Source organism: Rattus norvegicus, chromosome 1 (assembly GCF_036323735.1).
Source record: "Rattus norvegicus strain BN/NHsdMcwi chromosome 1, GRCr8, whole genome shotgun sequence".
In the NCBI taxonomy this organism is placed as follows: Eukaryota; Metazoa; Chordata; class Mammalia; order Rodentia; family Muridae; genus Rattus; species Rattus norvegicus.
The window spans coordinates 67080594-67099182 of NC_086019.1; the positions used below are offsets into that span (position 1 = coordinate 67080594).

The 18589-nt window shown below is 40.5% G+C and overlaps 1 pseudogene; it reads left to right on the forward strand.

The window, feature by feature from the left end:
• The first annotated feature begins 984 nt into the window (after positions 1–984).
• Znf431l-ps7 (zinc finger protein 431 like, pseudogene 7) lies at positions 985–18250 on the forward strand (annotated as a pseudogene).
• The last annotated feature ends 339 nt before the right edge of the window (positions 18251–18589 follow it).

Sequence of the window (18589 nt, forward strand, 5' to 3'; positions counted from 1 at the left end):
AATTTCTTTCATAGGATACAATAATATTCCTCTGTGTACATATGCCACATCGTCTTCCTTGTTTCATCTTCTGATAAGTTCTTAGGTTGTTTCCATATTCTGGTTGTTATAAAGGCTGCTGACATGATAAATACAGGATGGTGGCCATCTCTTCAACATACTCAGTCTTTGGAAGCACCTAGAAGCAGGGGTGCTGATTCATATGCTAATTTTATTTTCAGTTCTTTGGGGAATCCTCATAATTTCCATAGAGACTTTACTAGTAAATATCCTCAATGTTCTCTTCTCTCCGTTTTTTTTTTTTTTCTGCCTTCCCGCTGAGGAAGATGTGCCAATTTACAATATTAGTGCTCCACTGTGTTTGTCATGTTTCCTGCTTTTCTTCCAGTATTGCCTTAGACCTACCAGGTGAGGAGAATTTGCAGTTTACCTGAACCTGGCCAGCATGAAGCCACAAAATAAAACTATCGTTTCCTAAAGTCTCATTTGTTAATATTCTGGGCACCCTTCAACTTGTGGGACAGATTGATAACTGACTGCACTGCAGGCTGGGTAATGGGCTATGCGAGCTATCTACCCTAATTCCAGGAGGAAGGGGTAAATGCCTGCCGAGTGCTGTGAATGGAAGCTCAAGCAATCTCTAAAGTCAGGACCTGATGAGCACATGGTCTCTGCTCACAAAGGCGAGAAGCGGGCGGCAGAGCAGTGAAAACTAGAGTGGCAGGTCCCAGCCAGCTCATGGAAGGAATTTGGAGGAGCTATTGGAATGCAAATATTCGTTCGTCTAGTAAGGGTCTGTCCCTGGAGTGGAAGGCGGGGCTAGGAATCTCTCGGGCGTGTCTCTTCAGCATAATGTAATCCTAATGGAGGTACTCATGTCACTCAAGGCTCTCTGGCCAATCAGAACCTCCAGGCGAACCTGCCAGTCAGAAGAGGAGGAGGGTTTTTCCGATTGGCAAGAGGTAGGTTGTGCCCTGTAGGGGAGCAAGTTTGATTGGTTCTGTGTGATGTTTTCTGAACCCTGCTGCTGGATGCTCTGAGGCACTCTCAGGCAAGCCCTAAAGTTGCGACATGGTGAGCCCAGGGTCACTGCCAACAACGGGGAGGAGCAGGGAGTTGAGCAGCGAGAGCTCGTGTGGTGGGTTTTTGACCTGGTTGGGTGCGAACAGGCGGCCAGATGCTGCCACATATAAAAGTCCCATTGGTCCTAGTCACTCGCTGGATCCAGGTAGTTGTTGAATAACTTCACTCTGAGGCTGCAGATGCACAAGAACATTTGGAACAGTGGCTTGTGTTTAGAAACATCCTTGGCAGAATGCCAAACTGGGAGAGCCCTAGTTTTTACAGGTACTGCCCTTAGCATTTAATCTTAACGTGTATGATGCATTTGGAGTTAATTTTTTGGAGGTTGCAAAAGGCATCTCCTGTGTTGGGTAGCAATTCAATAATGAAGGACAGAAAACACAGAATCTAACTGAACCAATCACCTTCAAAGGGTTTTTCTGATGTACTTTTAGAACATTATGTGCAGAAGAGAAACAGATGTTATGGAGATGAGAGGTAAATGTGCTGTTATAGTATACTGTAAAAATGCAGGAAGAGTATTTATTTGGATGTCATGAGAGCCTTCTGCCAATGAGTCATACTGCATGAAAGAGTAGAAATCAGGTTAAGAAAACAGACTGGCTGTTTTGTTTGAATTTAAATAATGACAATAAATTATACTTGAACAAAAATGTAAAAGTCTTAGAAAAGTGACTCATCTCTGTTTTCTCTGCACTTAGGTGGTAACACTTTCATTTTTGCTTTGGAGAACTTGTTTAAACATCTAACATTTAAAACATCAGTTTGTGCTTAATGTATAATTCATGTATCAGTTTTTATAACATCATTTATTTCTATTTGAATAGTTCTTCAAGCGTTAGTTTTTCTTAAACATAAGCAAGAGTATTACCTTGGAATAAAATAAGAAGAAAGTTCTGTAATTCCACAATCTACACTAGTGAAAGCTAACAGAAGAAAATGACCTGCTTTTGTGTCCTTTGTGATATGTATCTCACATTGCTGAGAGCAAAGCTTGTGATTTGATTGATAGACTGAGCCCAAGTTGAGCTTGTCATGAACTCCTATGTTGCAGGGTATCTGATAACATTGTGAACCCTGAGATGGTGTTATTTACCTAAAACAAACAATGACAACACACAAACCAAAAACCATTGCAATGAAAAAGGAAACCCACAAAACCCTGTTTCTGGTTGTAGTGCGGCTCAACCCTTAGCACACACCTTTAAAACCAAACAATGAAGGTAAAGTTGGTTTTAGAAGGAAGCACCGGGTTGGGGATTTAGCTCAGCGGTAGAGCACTTGCCTAGTAAACGCAAGGCCCTGGGTTCGGTCCCCAGCTCCGAAAAAAAGAAAAAAAAAAAAAAAGAAGGAAGCACCAGGGTTAGAAGCTCATTGAGGAGCAGGCAAAGTGATGAATCCAAGACAAATTTGACAGAATGGGATATGCCCAACTCTCAGAAGAGGAGAGGAAAGAGAGGCTACATGAGAGGGAACAGTGCAGAGTGAGAGAGCAGGAGACAGTTTCCTGGGACAGTTATAGAGAGATGGATTGAAGAGAGAATAAGCTAGACACAGGTGAAGACAGAACAAGCCAGACAATGTGAAGGTGACCGATTATTAGCACAGAATTGTAGAGTTTCTTTGAGGCCAAATGGACCATTTCAATCAGAAGTGAAAGAAGCCATTTGGAATCAGGTAGTGTGGATTGGAATTTAACCAAAATAGCTGAGTTGCCCAACCAACTGTACTTTTTGCCAGAGTACAAAAAGAAAAAGAAAGGGTGGGATTATTCAGCAGTAGGTCTCTGAGGCCAAAAGTATTCTAGCTCCAGATAAGATTGTTTGGATGCTAAAGTTTCCAGGACTAAGCCTAGGTTAGCAAATGGAAGAAGTAAGGCTCCAGGATGATAGTTATATCAGGCAAATAAAAGATATTTAACTCTCCTGGATGATGGTCACCTTCTACACAAACAGAATGAGACCTGTATCTGTAAAAATCATGGCGTCCCTGTTTTCACTATTTCTCCTTTCTGGGTTCATTATTGCTTTCTTTCTTTGCATTTTCATTTAAGCAATATTGAATTAATTTTTAATTGAAAATATATTATTCTCTCATAAACTATATTCTGACTACTGTTTTCCCTCCGTCCACTCCTCCTAAGTACATCCAAATTTTCTATCTTCTTCTCCCAAAGATCAAACCTCCTCCTCCCTGGAAACCCCCTCCCTTGGCCCCCTGCACACACATCCCATTTCCTCTTTAGAAAGGAACATACCTCCAAGAGAGGACAGCCAAGCAGGATAAAACAAGATAGAAAAGGAAGGTGAAAGCCTTCATACTGAGTCTGGACAAGGCAATCCAATAGGAAGAAAAGAGTCTCAAGATCAAGGAAAACAGTCACAGCTCACCTGCTTCCACTGTTAGGAGTCCCTTTAAAACAAAGCTGACAGCCATAACGTATCAGCAGAGGACTTGGCACAGACCCAGGCTGTAAGGTTCCTGGAAATCCAGGGAGTGTTAGGCATGTGTTCCTATGCCTAACCAAATGCTGGTTGACCACTTAAACAGGTTTGTTTCCATCATGCCTCAGCACATCTTGCAGGAAGGAGCACTTTTAGGTGGGGAGTTTTGTTGGTGGCGGTCAGTGTCCAGGTTTCTTTTTCTGTAGCCTGTAGAGTATCTCAAAGAGACTAGAACATAGGGATGAAGGCTCCAAGCCTGTACCCACTTGACCCCTACATTCAGTGACCTGTGTGGACTTTATATTTATTGATGGGACCCTGCTGACAGTTTTCTGAGAGTCAAGCCTTGTCCTAGCATCAGCATGGATTGTTGAGGGATCTCCATGGGAGCTCCATAGGCAACAGCTGAACCCAGTGTATCCCATTCCCAACATTGAAGCCTTACCTGACTACAAAGGACGGTAACCTCAGACTCTATATCTTCCATTCCCAGGAGTCCTCATTAGAGTCACCCCCATAGATTCCAGGAGTTTCCATTGCACTGGGTTTTTATACTAATTTCAAAATATCCCCTAATTTCAGCTGTTTCTCCCTGTAATGTACTCTCCCTTCATCCCCTGCCCAACTGATCCCTCCCACTTCTTTTCCCATCAAACTCCGGTCTACTCACAGAAACTATTCTATTTCCCCTTTAGAAGGAGATCGTGTACTCCTCTGTAGCCCTCCTCTCCCCTACTTCTGGGCTGTGGAGTATAGCTTGATTATTATTTACATAATAGGTAGTATCCACTTAAAAGTGAATGCTTATCATCTGTGTCATTCTGTATCTGGGTTACCTCAGGGTGATTTTTCAGTTTTGTTTTGGTTTTTTTGGGGGGGGTGGTTTTTGTTTGTTTGTTTCATTCACTTGCTGTAAATTCATGATGTCTTTTTTTCCCCCCTTTGGTTAAACAACTGAGTGACACTTCATTGTGTCAATGTACCACATTTTGTTTCTCCATTCTTCAGTTGTAAGACATCTAGGTTGTTTCCAGCTTCTGGCAAGTATAAATAAATGTGCTCTGAACATAGTTGAGGAAGTGTCCTTGAGGTAGCATGGACCATCTTTTGGATAGAAACCCAAGGTTGTTTTAGCTGGATCTTGAGAGAGATGCACTCTCAATTTTGTGAGGAACCATGATTCTGAGGAAATACTGATTTCTATAGTGGCTGTATCAGTTTGCACTCCCCAAGTAGTGGAGGATTGTTCCCCATTGTCATATCCTTGACACATGAGCTGTTACTTTTATTATTGATTTTAGTCATTTTGACATGCATAAGATGGATTCTCAAAGTAGTTTTGGTTTGCATTGCCCTGATGGCTAAGATGGTAAAGATTTCTTTAAGTTTCCTCAGCTACTTGAGATTCCTCTGTTGAGAATTCTCTGTTTAGATCTATACCCTAATTTCTTAATTGAATTTTTTGCTTCGGAAATTCTAGTTTCTTGAGGTCTCATTTTGGTTAAGAAAAAAAATCTTTTCCATTCCTTAAGCTGCCTCTGTCCAATTGACTGGGTTTTTGCCACTTCCAGTCCATTTTCTATTATTGACAAAGAGGAGAACAGTCTACAGGATGAGTTGATGGCCTGTAATTTCTTGGATTTTTTTTTTAATGAGCTTGTAGTTCATCATTAAAAGACTTATATGTCTATCTTTCTGTCTCCTTTAATTAGTGTCATCTATGTTATATGATTTTTCTCCATTATAATCTTTTTTTTTTCTTTTTTTTTAAAGGTTTTTTGAGGCTTTCTTGAAAAAATTTTTAAGCTTTTTCTCTTTTTTGCTTTAGGCTTGCTGAGTCCAAACGCAACACTAGCGGCTGCGACCCAGGGCAGAGTCTCTCCATTATAATCTAATTATATTGTTTCTCTGGAAAATGATAAATGTTCAACTATTTTTGTCTTCTAAAATTTTACGAAATAGTGTTGTGAGTTTCTTGAGTTTTTGACAGTTTGGGAAACAGGTTTAATTTCCTCTTCTTGATCCTAAAGGCTTGCCTTTCTTCCTTTATTGGCAAATCTGTGTTTTCCAGGTGTTGCAATCAATTTTTTTTTTGTGCTACTTAAGTGATTGATATGGTTAACTCATTTGGTTTGGGTTTTCTAAACTTTCTGATTTATTATTGTCTATTTCTCCTAATTAGTTTCAGTTGTTAACATTTTAGAGCTTATTGTCATCTGAGGGATCCTCACTTGAGTCATGCCCTCATCAAAATGTCTGGATGCTGAGTCAGTGAGAGATTGTGTTGGATGCTGATTGATGTGGGAAGGCACTTCCTCTGAGGGTGGCTTGATCCCTCCTCAAGCAAGTGGGGATGGGCTGGGGAAGAGAGGTAGCTGAGCATTAGATAGTGACCAAAGGACAAGGCAAGCCAGTAAACAATGTTTCTCTATTCGTTTTTTTGTTTGTTCCATTTTTGCTTTCTGTTTGTTTTGTTTTGTATCTTTTGAAATTTATGTTCTTGAAGCTTTAGTTTCTATCCTCAGTTCCTAAAATGATGGATTGTGATCTGACGGGACAGAAGAAGTCCTGAGATGCCTTTGATTAGAGGATTCAATCTCAGCAGTGGAGTAGCAAAGCAAGTTACAACAACAACAACAACAACAACAACAAAAAAAAAACCCAAAACAACAACAACAACAACAAAAAAAAAAAAAACCCCAAAAAACCAAAAACATGATTTGCTTCTGGATAGAACCTGGAAATGCTCTCTTTTGGAGGAATGTGGAAAAGAGCAAGATGTTCTTACTCCCAGTTCGAGGGAACCCCAGGAGAGAGTCAGAAATCACAACAGCTATGCAAACACAGAGAGTCTTGATTGTATGAGTCCAGACCCAGAACGCTGCCTCCCCTCCTCTGCAAGTTAGAAATGCAGCACTCCAGTCTAGTTCATGGTATGTGTAGGAGAATCCTTAAGCTGGGGCTCTTGAGCCTTGGCATTAGATGATTGGGTAGAGGGTAAAGGACTACTATCCTTCAGAACTGATAACATTTGTTCAGACCGTGAGGTGGAACCGTGCAGCTGGAAAAGGATCCTTTTTACCTGGGAAGAAATAACTTATTCCATTAACAGAAGCTAGTGTAATTTTACAAACCGCTCACATCTGTCTGGGAACACTTAATTGCCTTTTTCCCATAGCTCAAGAGTCGGGGCTGTATCGATTCAAAGACACTAATTTCTGCCCCTTTCAAAGGCAGGAGCCATCTGCACCTGGGAAGTGCTGGCTGTTAGATATTGCACTGAAAGGGGTGCAAGTTTTGGAGCGAGGGGTTAATGCTGATGTGCAGAGACTAAGGGCTGACTTTTGTCTGCTGCCTTCAAATCCAGGAGATAGCCACTCCTCTGCAGGTGTTGGGGGAAAATTGCTGGCTGTTTAGCTCAGCACAGGTACAAAGGATTGTGGGGGTCTCAATAAAGAACTATTCTTGACTCAGGCCTGATGTTGGGAACAGTTCCTGGCAGCTCCTGATTGGCTGCCAGTGAGGGTTGATTTTCCTGAAATTGAGTTGTTTTTGACTTTTCCAGTACTGGGAAACAGAAACTTCGGCCTAGTCTCCCAACTGCCAGTTTGCAGACTGTCATAGAGTCAGCCTGGCTCTGGCCAACTCAGAAGCTTCTCAATAGAAGCTTTTGTAGGAGGAAACGTTCTAGATTCATTATTTGGGATGATATTTGAGTGTCTATTGACATGTGTGTGTGTGTGTGTGTGTGTGTGTGTGTGTGTGTGTTTTCTGTGTTGTGGTTGAACCTAATCAGTCAGCTTTTTTCTCATGTTGTCTTGCCTTCACCATTATAGACTCTATGAGTAAATCACATAAGATGCAGTAGAAGCAATTGTCCTTCAGTGCTAAGCTATTTTATGAGGTTGGTGTTTCTATATTTTTAATTTTGTTGCTTTTGTTTTTGTTTTTGAAGACAAAGTTTCTCTGTGTATCCCTGGCTGTCCTAAAAGTAGGTATGTAGAACACAGAAGCCTGGACCTTAAAGGTCTACCTTGCTCTGACTCTAGAATGCTGGGATTACATGTGGGTCAACCTGCCTGGCTGTTTGTTTGTTTGTTTGTTTTTATATTATTTGACTGATGGTCCTATAATGTAGGTTTTGGTTCATGCCGAGCTTATGCTGTTGTGTTGATCTTCATCCATGTTGTGAATTTTGAAACTTGGGAGAGAGAATGTTCTTCTTAGGATGGCATGTGTTCATGACACTAATACTGCCTGAGCTTGACTGCCTCAGGTTTTGAGTCACTGAATTGCAGGTGCACACAGTTCTTCCTACCTGCTGTATTTTTTATTTTTTTAAAGTGAACATTATTTTGCCTGTATACATGAATGTGCAGCTCATGAATGCCTGGTCCTCATAGTAGTATGGCCTGCGAATTCATAACTTAGAGTAAAGAATAGTTGTGGGCTGGAGAGATGGTTCAGTAGTTAAGAGTACTGACTGTTCTTCCAGAGGACCTGAGTTCAATTCCCAGCAACCACATGGTGGCTCACGACCATCTTTAATGAGATCTCATGCTCTCTTTTGGTGTGTCTGAAGACAGCTACAATGTACTTATATATAAATAAATAAATCTTTAAAAAAAAAAGAATAGTTGTGAGCCCCCTTTACTTTCCAAGACCAGCAAGGGTTCTTCACTGCTGAGCCATCTCTCCTGCCCAAAGTTATTCATTTAGGATCAACATTTACATTGCTAATAGTTTCATCTGTCCATTTGTAACTGTTTAAACATGCACTCCCTTTCAGTAAGATCCCATTATTGTTACAGGTAAACCGGGGCACTTCAGGATTCTACAAGATGAATACAGAACTGGAGTGAATGTATAATTCTTTGTAGGAACTTCAGTAAAACCTCTGAGTTCTTTCTGTCTTGTTTGATTGGTTTTTACAGGGGAGACAGGGTCTGAATATTTCCCTCTGGCTCTTCTGCTTAGACCAGGCTGGCGTACAACTCAATGAGATGCACCTGCCTCTGGCTCCTGAATGGTGGGTGTAAAGGCAGGCATGAGTCAATACATCTAACTTTCCTATTATTTATTTGTAGTTAGTCATTGTCCATACAATTTCTCTGGTATGTGCTCAGTACTGTTTCTCTCCTTCCTCTCTCCTCCCCTCCCCTCCCTTCCCCTCCTCTCCCTTCCTCTCCTCTCCTCTCCTCTCCTCTCCTCTCCTCCTCCTCCTTTTCTTCTCTCTGTCTCTGTCTCTCTGTCTTTCTCTCTGTCTTTCTCTTTGTCTCTCTCAATCTCTCTCTCTCTCTCTCTCTCTCTTCCTCCCTCCCTCCCTCCCTCCCTCAATTTTTGTTTCACTTTCCAAGCTATATCCTATTCAAAGAGCAAAGAAATGACAGAGGTGAACTTCATTATTCAGTTCCTTGTAAATTGACTTGCTGATTACCTTCAAACTTCTGGGTCAAGAAATAAGTGGGGAACACACCAGAATTATTTGAATATAATGTCAGTGAAGCATACATTTACAGTGTTGTTGGTATCATGGTTTCTGTTGTACACATGTGTGGAATATTTTAGAATACAGTGACGTATGATGATGTACGTGTGAACTTCACTGAAGAAGAGTGGGCTTTGCTGGATCCTTTACAGAAGAATCTCTACAAAGATGTGATGCTGGAGACCTTCAGGAACCTAACTGTTATAGGTAAGCACTGAATATTATTTCACTTTTTAAAATAAGGAAATAACTGTTTCTTTGTTACTAATGGTCTTCTGTAATTTTAATTGAGAATGAGGAAGAATGAGGTAAATAAATCAGGTTCACGAAAGATAATAACTTAAATCTTACCTAAATTCCAATAATAGATCATACACTTTCTGGTACTATATTTTAGGCTACAATTGGGAAGACCATAATACTGAAGAATACTGTCAACGTTCTAGAAGACATGGAAGGTAATGTTCATGTGCATGTTGGTATGAATATGCCTCTGAAGAAATGGTAATGTGTCCTGGAAGTTTTAAAGAAAAGCAGTAGTGTAAAACGGCATTGTGTATCGATGATTATTAAATTCTCACAAATCCATGTACCTTATTGTTAGGTGTCTGATTTGTGTTTCCATGGCATTCCTCTAAGAAAGATGACAAAGAAACAATGAATGCCTTAAAAGATATTGCCATCTGAATCATAGCCACATTGCGACTGCTCTGTAGAACTCCTAATCTACTTAGACTCTTACCACTCGCATATGAGAAAAGATACATTGAATAGGTGTATATGTCCAAAACCATCTAATAAGCAACTATTTCATAGTAAAGTTGCTGTTACTAGTGTACGTGTAGAAACATTGCTAAGTTTAAGTTAGAGGGGCAGTTTATGAGAGTAAAGAATGTTGTTGGGGAGAACCTTAATCCATATACCATGTCTGTGATGAACAAAAATCAATGTGACTGCAGTGTGGAACTCTTTCATTTCTTATTCTGTTTTTAATAGGTATATCATGTGTCACAATTGATACAAGCCATGAGAGCATAGGGATATTGAAAAGCAATGTTCCTCTTTCTCTCTCCCAGAACAATTAGAAGATTTGAGTAGATTTGCTCAGTGGGATACAAGTTTATAATTTTTTGGTTTTCCAACTCATTGGGAATATATCCACAATCTCACACTGCAGAAAATCCCTGAGTACTAGGAGTATGGAAATTCTTTTCTGCTTTTCCTGGCTCACATTGCAAATTCAGTATGCAAATGTAGTGTATTTCACACTATAGAAAAATTTATGAAGGCACCCAGTGTGGTAAAGCTCTGAGCTCTTCAAATGTACGAAAAACCTCATAGAGAAAAAAGGTGGTGCAAATGTGAGCAATGTAGTAGACACTCTTACCATTTTAGGTTACCATTATAGGTATCATCAAAGATAAAGCAGAAGCCATAATGAAGGGGAAACCATGAATGTACGCAAAGTGATAAAACTTTAAGATATGATCCTCTTGACCGGAAGTCCCCCACCCGCGGATCCCGGCCCGCAGCAGCTCTCTGCTCCCAGACCCGGTGAGAGAGAAACCCAACCGCCTGGTCAGGTGGGCACTCCTGAGGCTGCAGAGTGGAAGAGACCACCAACACTGCTCACCCCTGCCCACATCCCTGGCCCAAGAGGAAACTGTATAAGGCCTCTGGGCTCCCGTGGGGGAGGGCCCAGGAGCGGCAGGACCCCGCCGGACCCTGAAGGAAACAGACCGGATAAACAGTTCTCTGCACCCAAATCCCGTGGGAGGGAGAGCTAAACCTTCAGAGAGGCGGACAAGCCTGGGAAACCAGAAGAGACTGCTCCCTGCACACACATCTCGGACGCCAGAGGAAAAAGCCAAAGACCATCTGGAACCCTGGTGCACTGAAGCTCCCGGAAGGGGCGGCACAGGTCTTCCTGGTTGCTGCCGCTGCAGAGAGCCCGTGGGCAGCACCCCACGAGCGAACTTGAGCCTCGGGACCACAGGTAAGACCAACTTTTCTGCTGCAAGAAAGCTGCCTGGTGAACTCAAGACACAGGCCCACAGGAACAGCTGAAGACCTGTAGAGAGGAAAAACCACACGCCCGAAAGCAGAACACTCTGTCCCCATAACTGACTGAAAGAGAGGAAAACAGGTCTACAGCACTCCTGACACACAGGCTTATAGGACAGTCTAGCCACTGTCAGAAACAGCAGAACAAAGTAACACTAGAGATAATCTGATGGCGAGAGGCAAGCGCAGGAACCCAAGCAACAGAAACCAAGATTACATGCCATCATCGGAGCCCAATTCTCCCACCAAAACAAACATGGAATATCCAAACACACCAGAAAAGCAAGATCTAGTTTCAAAATCATATTTGATCATGATGCTGGAGGACTTCAAGAAAGACATGAACACACTTAGGGAAGCACAGGAAAACATTAATAAACAAGTAAAAGCCTACAGAGAGGAATCGCAAAAATCCCTGAAAGAATTCCAGGAAAACACAATCAAACAGTTGAAGGAATTAAAAATGGAAATAGAAGCAATCAAGAAAGAACACATGGAAACAACCCTGGATATAGAAAACCAAAAGAAGAGACAAGGAGCTGTAGATACAAGCTTCACCAACAGAATACAAGAGATGGAAGAGAGAATCTCAGGAGCAGAAGATTCCATAGAAATCATTGACTCAACTGTCAAAGATAATGTAAAGCGGAAAAAGCTACTGGTCCAAAACATACAGGAAATCCAGGACTCAATGAGAAGATCAAACCTAAGGATAATAGGTATAGAAGAGAGTGAAGACTCCCAGCTCAAAGGACCAGTAAATATCTTCAACAAAATCATAGAAGAAAACTTCCCTAACCTAAAAAAAGAGATACCCATAGACATACAAGAAGCCTACAGAACTCCAAATAGATTGGACCAGAAAAGAAACACCTCCCGTCACATAATTGTCAAAACACCAAACGCACAAAATAAAGAAAGAATATTAAAAGCAGTAAGGGAAAAAGGTCAAGTAACATATAAAGGGAGACCTATCAGAATCACACCAGACTTCTCGCCAGAAACTATGAAGGCCAGAAGATCCTGGACTGATGTCATACAGACCCTAAGAGAACACAAATGCCAGCCCAGGTTACTGTATCCAGCAAAACTCTCAATTAACATTGATGGAGAAACCAAGATATTCCATGACAAAACCAAATTTACACAATATCTTTCTACAAATCCAGCACTACAAAGGATAATAAATGGTAAAGCCCAACATAAGGAGGCAAGCTATACCCTAGAAGAAGCAAGAAACTAATCGTCTTGGCAACAAAACAAAGAGAATGAAAGCACACAAACATAACCTCACATCCAAATATGAATATAACGGGAAGCAATAATCACTATTCCTTAATATCTCTCAATATCAATGGCCTCAACTCCCCAATAAAAAGACATAGATTAACAAACTGGATACGCAACGAGGACCCTGCATTCTGCTGCCTACAGGAAACACACCTCAGAGACAGAGACAGACGCTACCTCAGAGTGAAAGGCTGGAAAACAATTTTCCAAGCAAATGGTCAGAAGAAGCAAGCTGGAGTAGCCATTCTAATATCAAATAAAATCAATTTCCAACTAAAAGTCATCAAAAAAGATAAGGAAGGACACTTCATATTCATCAAAGGAAAAATCAACCAAGATGAACTCTCAATCCTAAATATCTATGCCCCAAATACAAGGGCACCTACATACGTAAAAGAAACCTTACTAAAGCTCAAAACACACATTGCACCTCACACAATAATAGTGGGAGATTTCAACACCCCACTCTCATCAATGGACAGATCATGGAAACAGAAATTAAACAGTGATGTCGACAGACTAAGAGAAGTCATGAGCCAAATGGACTTAACGGATATTTATAGAACATTCTATCCTAAAGCAAAAGGATATACCTTCTTCTCAGCTCCTCATGGTACTTTCTCCAAAATTGACCATATAATTGGTCAAAAAACGGGCCTCAACAGGTACAGAAAGATAGAAATAATCCCATGCGTGCTATCGGACCACCACGGCCTAAAACTGGTCTTCAATAACAATAAGGGAAGAATGCCCACATATACGTGGAAATTGAACAATGCTCTACTCAATGATAACCTGGTCAAGGAAGAAATAAAGAAAGAAATTAAAAACTTTTTAGAATTTAATGAAAATGAAGATACAACATACTCAAACTTACGGGACACAATGAAAGCTGTGCTAAGAGGAAAACTCATAGCGCTGAGTGCCTGCAGAAAGAAACAGGAAAGAGCATATGTCAGCAGCTTGACAGCACACCTAAAAGCTCTAGAACAAAAAGAAGCAAATACACCCAGGAGGAGTAGAAGGCAGGAAATAATCAAACTCAGAGCTGAAATCAACCAAGTAGAAACAAAAAGGACCATAGAAAGAATCAACAGAACCAAAAGTTGGTTCTTTGAGAAAATCAACAAGATAGATAAAGCATTAGCCAGACTAACGAGAGGACACAGAGAGTGTGTCCAAATTAACAAAATCAGAAATGAAAAGGGAGACATAACTACAGATTCGGAGGAAATTCAAAAAATCATCAGATCTTACTATAAAAACCTATATTCAACAAAATTTGAAAATCTTCAGGAAATGGACAATTTCCTAGACAGATACCAGGTATCGAAGTTAAATCAGGAACAGATAAACCAGTTAAACAACCCCATAACTCCTAAGGAAATAGAAGCAGTCATTAAAGGTCTCCCAACCAAAAAGAGCCCAGGTCCAGACGGGTTTAGTGCAGAATTCTATCAAACCTTCATAGAAGACCTCATACCAATATTATCCAAACTATTCCACAAAATTGAAACAGATGGAGCCCTACCGAATTCCTTCTACGAAGCCACAATTACTCTTATACCTAAACCACACAAAGACACAACAAAGAAAGAGAACTTCAGACCAATTTCCCTTATGAATATCGACGCAAAAATACTCAATAAAATTCTGGCAAACCGAATTCAAGAGCACATCAAAACAATCATCCATCATGATCAAGTAGGCTTCATCCCAGGCATGCAGGGATGGTTTAATATACGGAAAACCATTAACGTGATCCATTATATAAACAAACTGAAAGAACAGAACCACATGATCATTTCATTAGATGCTGAGAAAGCATTTGACAAAATTCAACACCCCTTCATGATAAAAGTCCTGGAAAGAATAGGAATTCAAGGCCCATACCTAAACATAGTAAAAGCCATATACAGCAAACCAGTTGCTAACATTAAACTAAATGGAGAGAAACTTGAAGCAATCCCACTAAAATCAGGGACTAGACAAGGCTGCCCACTCTCTCCCTACTTATTCAATATAGTTCTTGAAGTTCTAGCCAGAGCAATCAGACAACAAAAGGAGATCAAGGGGATACAGATCGGAAAAGAAGAGGTCAAAATATCACTATTTGCAGATGACATGATAGTATATTTAAGTGATCCCAAAAGTTCCACCAGAGAACTACTAAACCTGATAAACAACTTCAGCAAAGTGGCTGGGTATAAAATTAACTCAAATAAATCAGTTGCCTTCCTCTATACAAAAGAGAAACAAGCCGAGAAAGAAATTAGGGAAACGACACCCTTCATAATAGACCCAAATAATATAAAGTACCTCGGTGTGACTTTAACCAAGCAAGTAAAAGATCTGTACAATAAGAACTTCAAGACACTGAGGAAAGAAATTGAAGAAGACCTCAGAAGATGGAAAGATCTCCCATGCTCATGGATTGGCAGGATTAATATAGTAAAAATGGCCATTTTACCAAAAGCAATCTACAGATTCAATGCAATCCCCATCAAAATACCAATCCAATTCTTCAAAGAGTTAGACAGAACAATTTGCAAATTCATCTGGAATAACAAAAAACCCAGGATAGCTAAAGCTATCCTCAACAATAAAAGGACTTCAGGGGGAATCACTATCCCTGAACTCAAGCAGTATTACAGAGCAATAGTGATAAAAACTGCATGGTATTGGTACAGAGACAGACAGATAGACCAATGGAATAGAATTGAAGACCCAGAAATGAACCCACACACCTATGGTCACTTGATTTTTGACAAAGGAGCCAAAACCATCAAATGGAAAAAAGATAGCATTTTCAGCAAATGGTGCTGGTTCAACTGGAGGGCAACATGTAGAAGAATGCAGATCGATCCATCCTTATCACCCTGTACAAAGCTTAAGTCCAAGTGGATCAAGGACCTCCACATCAAACCAGACACACTCAAACTAATAGAAGAAAAACTAGGGAAGCATCTGGAACACATGGGCACTGGAAAAAATTTCCTGAACAAAACACCAATGGCTTATGCTCTAAGATCAAGAATCGACAAATGGGATCTCATAAAACTGCAAAGCTTCTGTAAGGCAAAGGACACTGTGGTTAGGACAAAACGGCAACCAACAGATTGGGAAAAGATCTTTACCAATCCTACAACAGATAGAGGCCTTATATCCAAAATATACAAAGAACTCAAGAAGTTAGACCGCAGGGAAACAAATAACCCTATTAAAAAATGGGGTTCAGAGCTAAACAAAGAATTCACAGCTGAGGAATGCCGAATGGCTGAGAAACACCTAAAGAAATGTTCAACATCTTTAGTCATAAGGGAAATGCAAATCAAAACAACCCTGAGATTTCACCTCACACCAGTGCGATTGGCTAAGATCAAAAACTCAGGTGACAGCAGATGCTGGCGAGGATGTGGAGAAAGAGGAACACTCCTCCATTGTTGGTGGGATTGCAGACTGGTAAAACCATTCTGGAAATCAGTCTGGAGGTTCCTCAAAAAATTGGACATTGAACTGCCTGAGGATCCAGCTATACCTCTCTTGGGCATATACCCAAAAGATGCCTCAACATATAAAAGAGACACGTGCTCCACTATGTTCATCGCAGCCTTATTTATAATAGCCAGAAAATGGAAAGAACCCAGATGCCCTTCAACAGAGGAATGGATACAGAAAATGTGGTACATCTACACAATGGAATATTACTCAGCTATCAAAAACAACGAGTTTATGAAATTCGTAGGCAAATGGTTGGAACTGGAAAATATCATCCTGAGTGAGCTAACCCAATCACAGAAAGACATACATGGTATGCACTCATTGATAAGTGGCTATTAGCCCAAATGCTTGAATTACCCTAGATCCCTAGAACAAACGAAACTCAAGACGGATGATCAAAATGTGAATGCTTCACTCCTTCTTTAAATGAGGAAAAAGAATACCCTTGGCAGGGAAGGGAGAGGCAAAGATTAAAACAGAGACTGAACGAACACCCATTCAGAGCCTGCCCCACATGTGGCCCATACATATACAGCCACCCAATTAGACAAGATGGATGAAGCAAAGAAGTGCAGACTGACAGGAGCCGGATGTAGATCGCTCCTGAGAGACACAGCCAGAATACAGCAAATATAGAGGCGAATGCCAGCAGCAAACCACTGAACTGAGAATAGGTCCCCTATTGAAGGAATCAGAGAAAGAACTGGAAGAGCTTGAAGGGACTCGAGACCCCAAAAGTACAACAATGCCAAGCAACCAGAGCTTCCAGGGACTAAGCCACTACCTAAAGACTATACATGGACTGACCCTGGATTCTGACCCCATAGGTAGCAATGAATATCCTAGTAAGAGCACCAGTGGAAGGGGAAGCCCTGGGTCCTGCTAAGACTGAACCCCCAGTGAACTAGTCTATGGGGGGAGGGCGGCAATGGGGGGAGGGTTGGGAGGGGAACACCCATAAGGAAGGGGAGGGGGGAGGGGGATGTTTGCCCGGAAACCGGGAAAGGGAATAACACTCGAAATGTATATAAGAAATACTCAAGTTAATAAAAAAAAAAAAAATTAAAGAAACCAAAAAAAAAAAAAAAGATATGATCCTCTTTACAAATTATAAACTTATTTCATAGAGATAAAAAGATGTATTGCTATAATTAATGCGATAAAGCTTTCACACGTATCAATTCCTTTTGCAGGCATGAAAGAAGTCATACTGGAGAGAAACCCTGTGAAGTTTTTCAGTATGGCAAAGTCTTTGTGCAACACAATGATCTCCAAAAACATAGCAGAACAAATGCTGGAGAGAAACCTTACAAATGTAATGAATGTGGTAAAGCCTTTGCCTATCATAAATCTCTTCAAAGACATAACAGGACACATTCTGCAGAGAAATGCTATGAATGTAATGAATGCGGCAAAGCCTTCGCATATCATGATTCTCTTCAAAGACATAAAAGAAGACATACTGGAGAAAAACCTTATGAATGCAATCAATGTGGTAAAGACTATTCACAACACGGTCATCTCCAATTGCATAAAAGGACTCATACTGGTGAAAAACCTTATCAATGTAATCAATGTGGCAAAGCCTTTGCACATTACAATAGTCTTCAAGTCCATAAAAGAACACACACGGGAGAAAAACCCTATGAATGTAATCAATGTGGTAAAGCTTTTTCATGTCTTACTGGTCTCCAATTTCATAAAAGAACACATAGTGGAGAGAAACCTTATGAATGTAATCAGTGTGGTAAAGCCTTTACATTTCATACTGGTCTGCAATATCATAAAAGAACACATACTGGTGAGAAATCCTATGAATGTAATCAATGTGGTAAAGCCTTTATATGTCATATACTCATCTCCAATATCATAAAAGAACACATACAGGAGAGAAACCCTATGGATGTAACCAATGTGGTAAATCCTTTGCAGACCAAAGTTGCCTTCCAAAGCATAAAAGAACACATACTGGAGAAAAACCTTTTGAATGTAATCAATGTGGTAAAACCTATTCACAACATGGTCATCTACAAATACATAAAAGAACACATAGTGGAGAAAAACCGTATGAATGTAATCTATGTGATAAAGCCTATTCACAACATGGTTATCTCCAAATACATAAAAGAACACACAGTAGAGAGAAACCTTATGAATGTAAGCATTGAAGTAAAGCCTTTGCTTGCCCTGGTCTACTTCGAAGGTATAAAAGAATTCATGCTGGAAAAAAACCTTACGAATGTTAAGGAATGCAGTAAATCCTTTGCTGCTCATGTCCAACTTCCAAGATATGAAGTAATTCATACTGAAGAGAGTCCTTCTAAATGCGATTAATGTGATAAAGCCTTTGCATTTTGTGACAGTCTTCAAAGACATAAAAGAACACATAATGAAGAAAACTCCTATGAATGCAACCAATAGGGTAAAGCTTTTGTAGGTCACAGTAGTCTCCAAATACATAAAAGAACACATACTTGACAGAAGCCCTATGATTGTATCAAATATGGTAAAGCCTTTGCAGGCCACAATGACCTTCAAAGATGGTGCTTTAAATATGCTTGTCCCATGGGAAAGTGGCACTATGAGGAAGTTTGAGGAATTGTGTCACTGTTGGGGTGGGCTTTGAGGTCCTGTGGTTAAGCTTCACCCAGGGCAGGAGTTTTCTGGCTGCCTTCTGATCAAGGTATCGAATTCTTGCTCTTCCAGCACTGGGCACTGC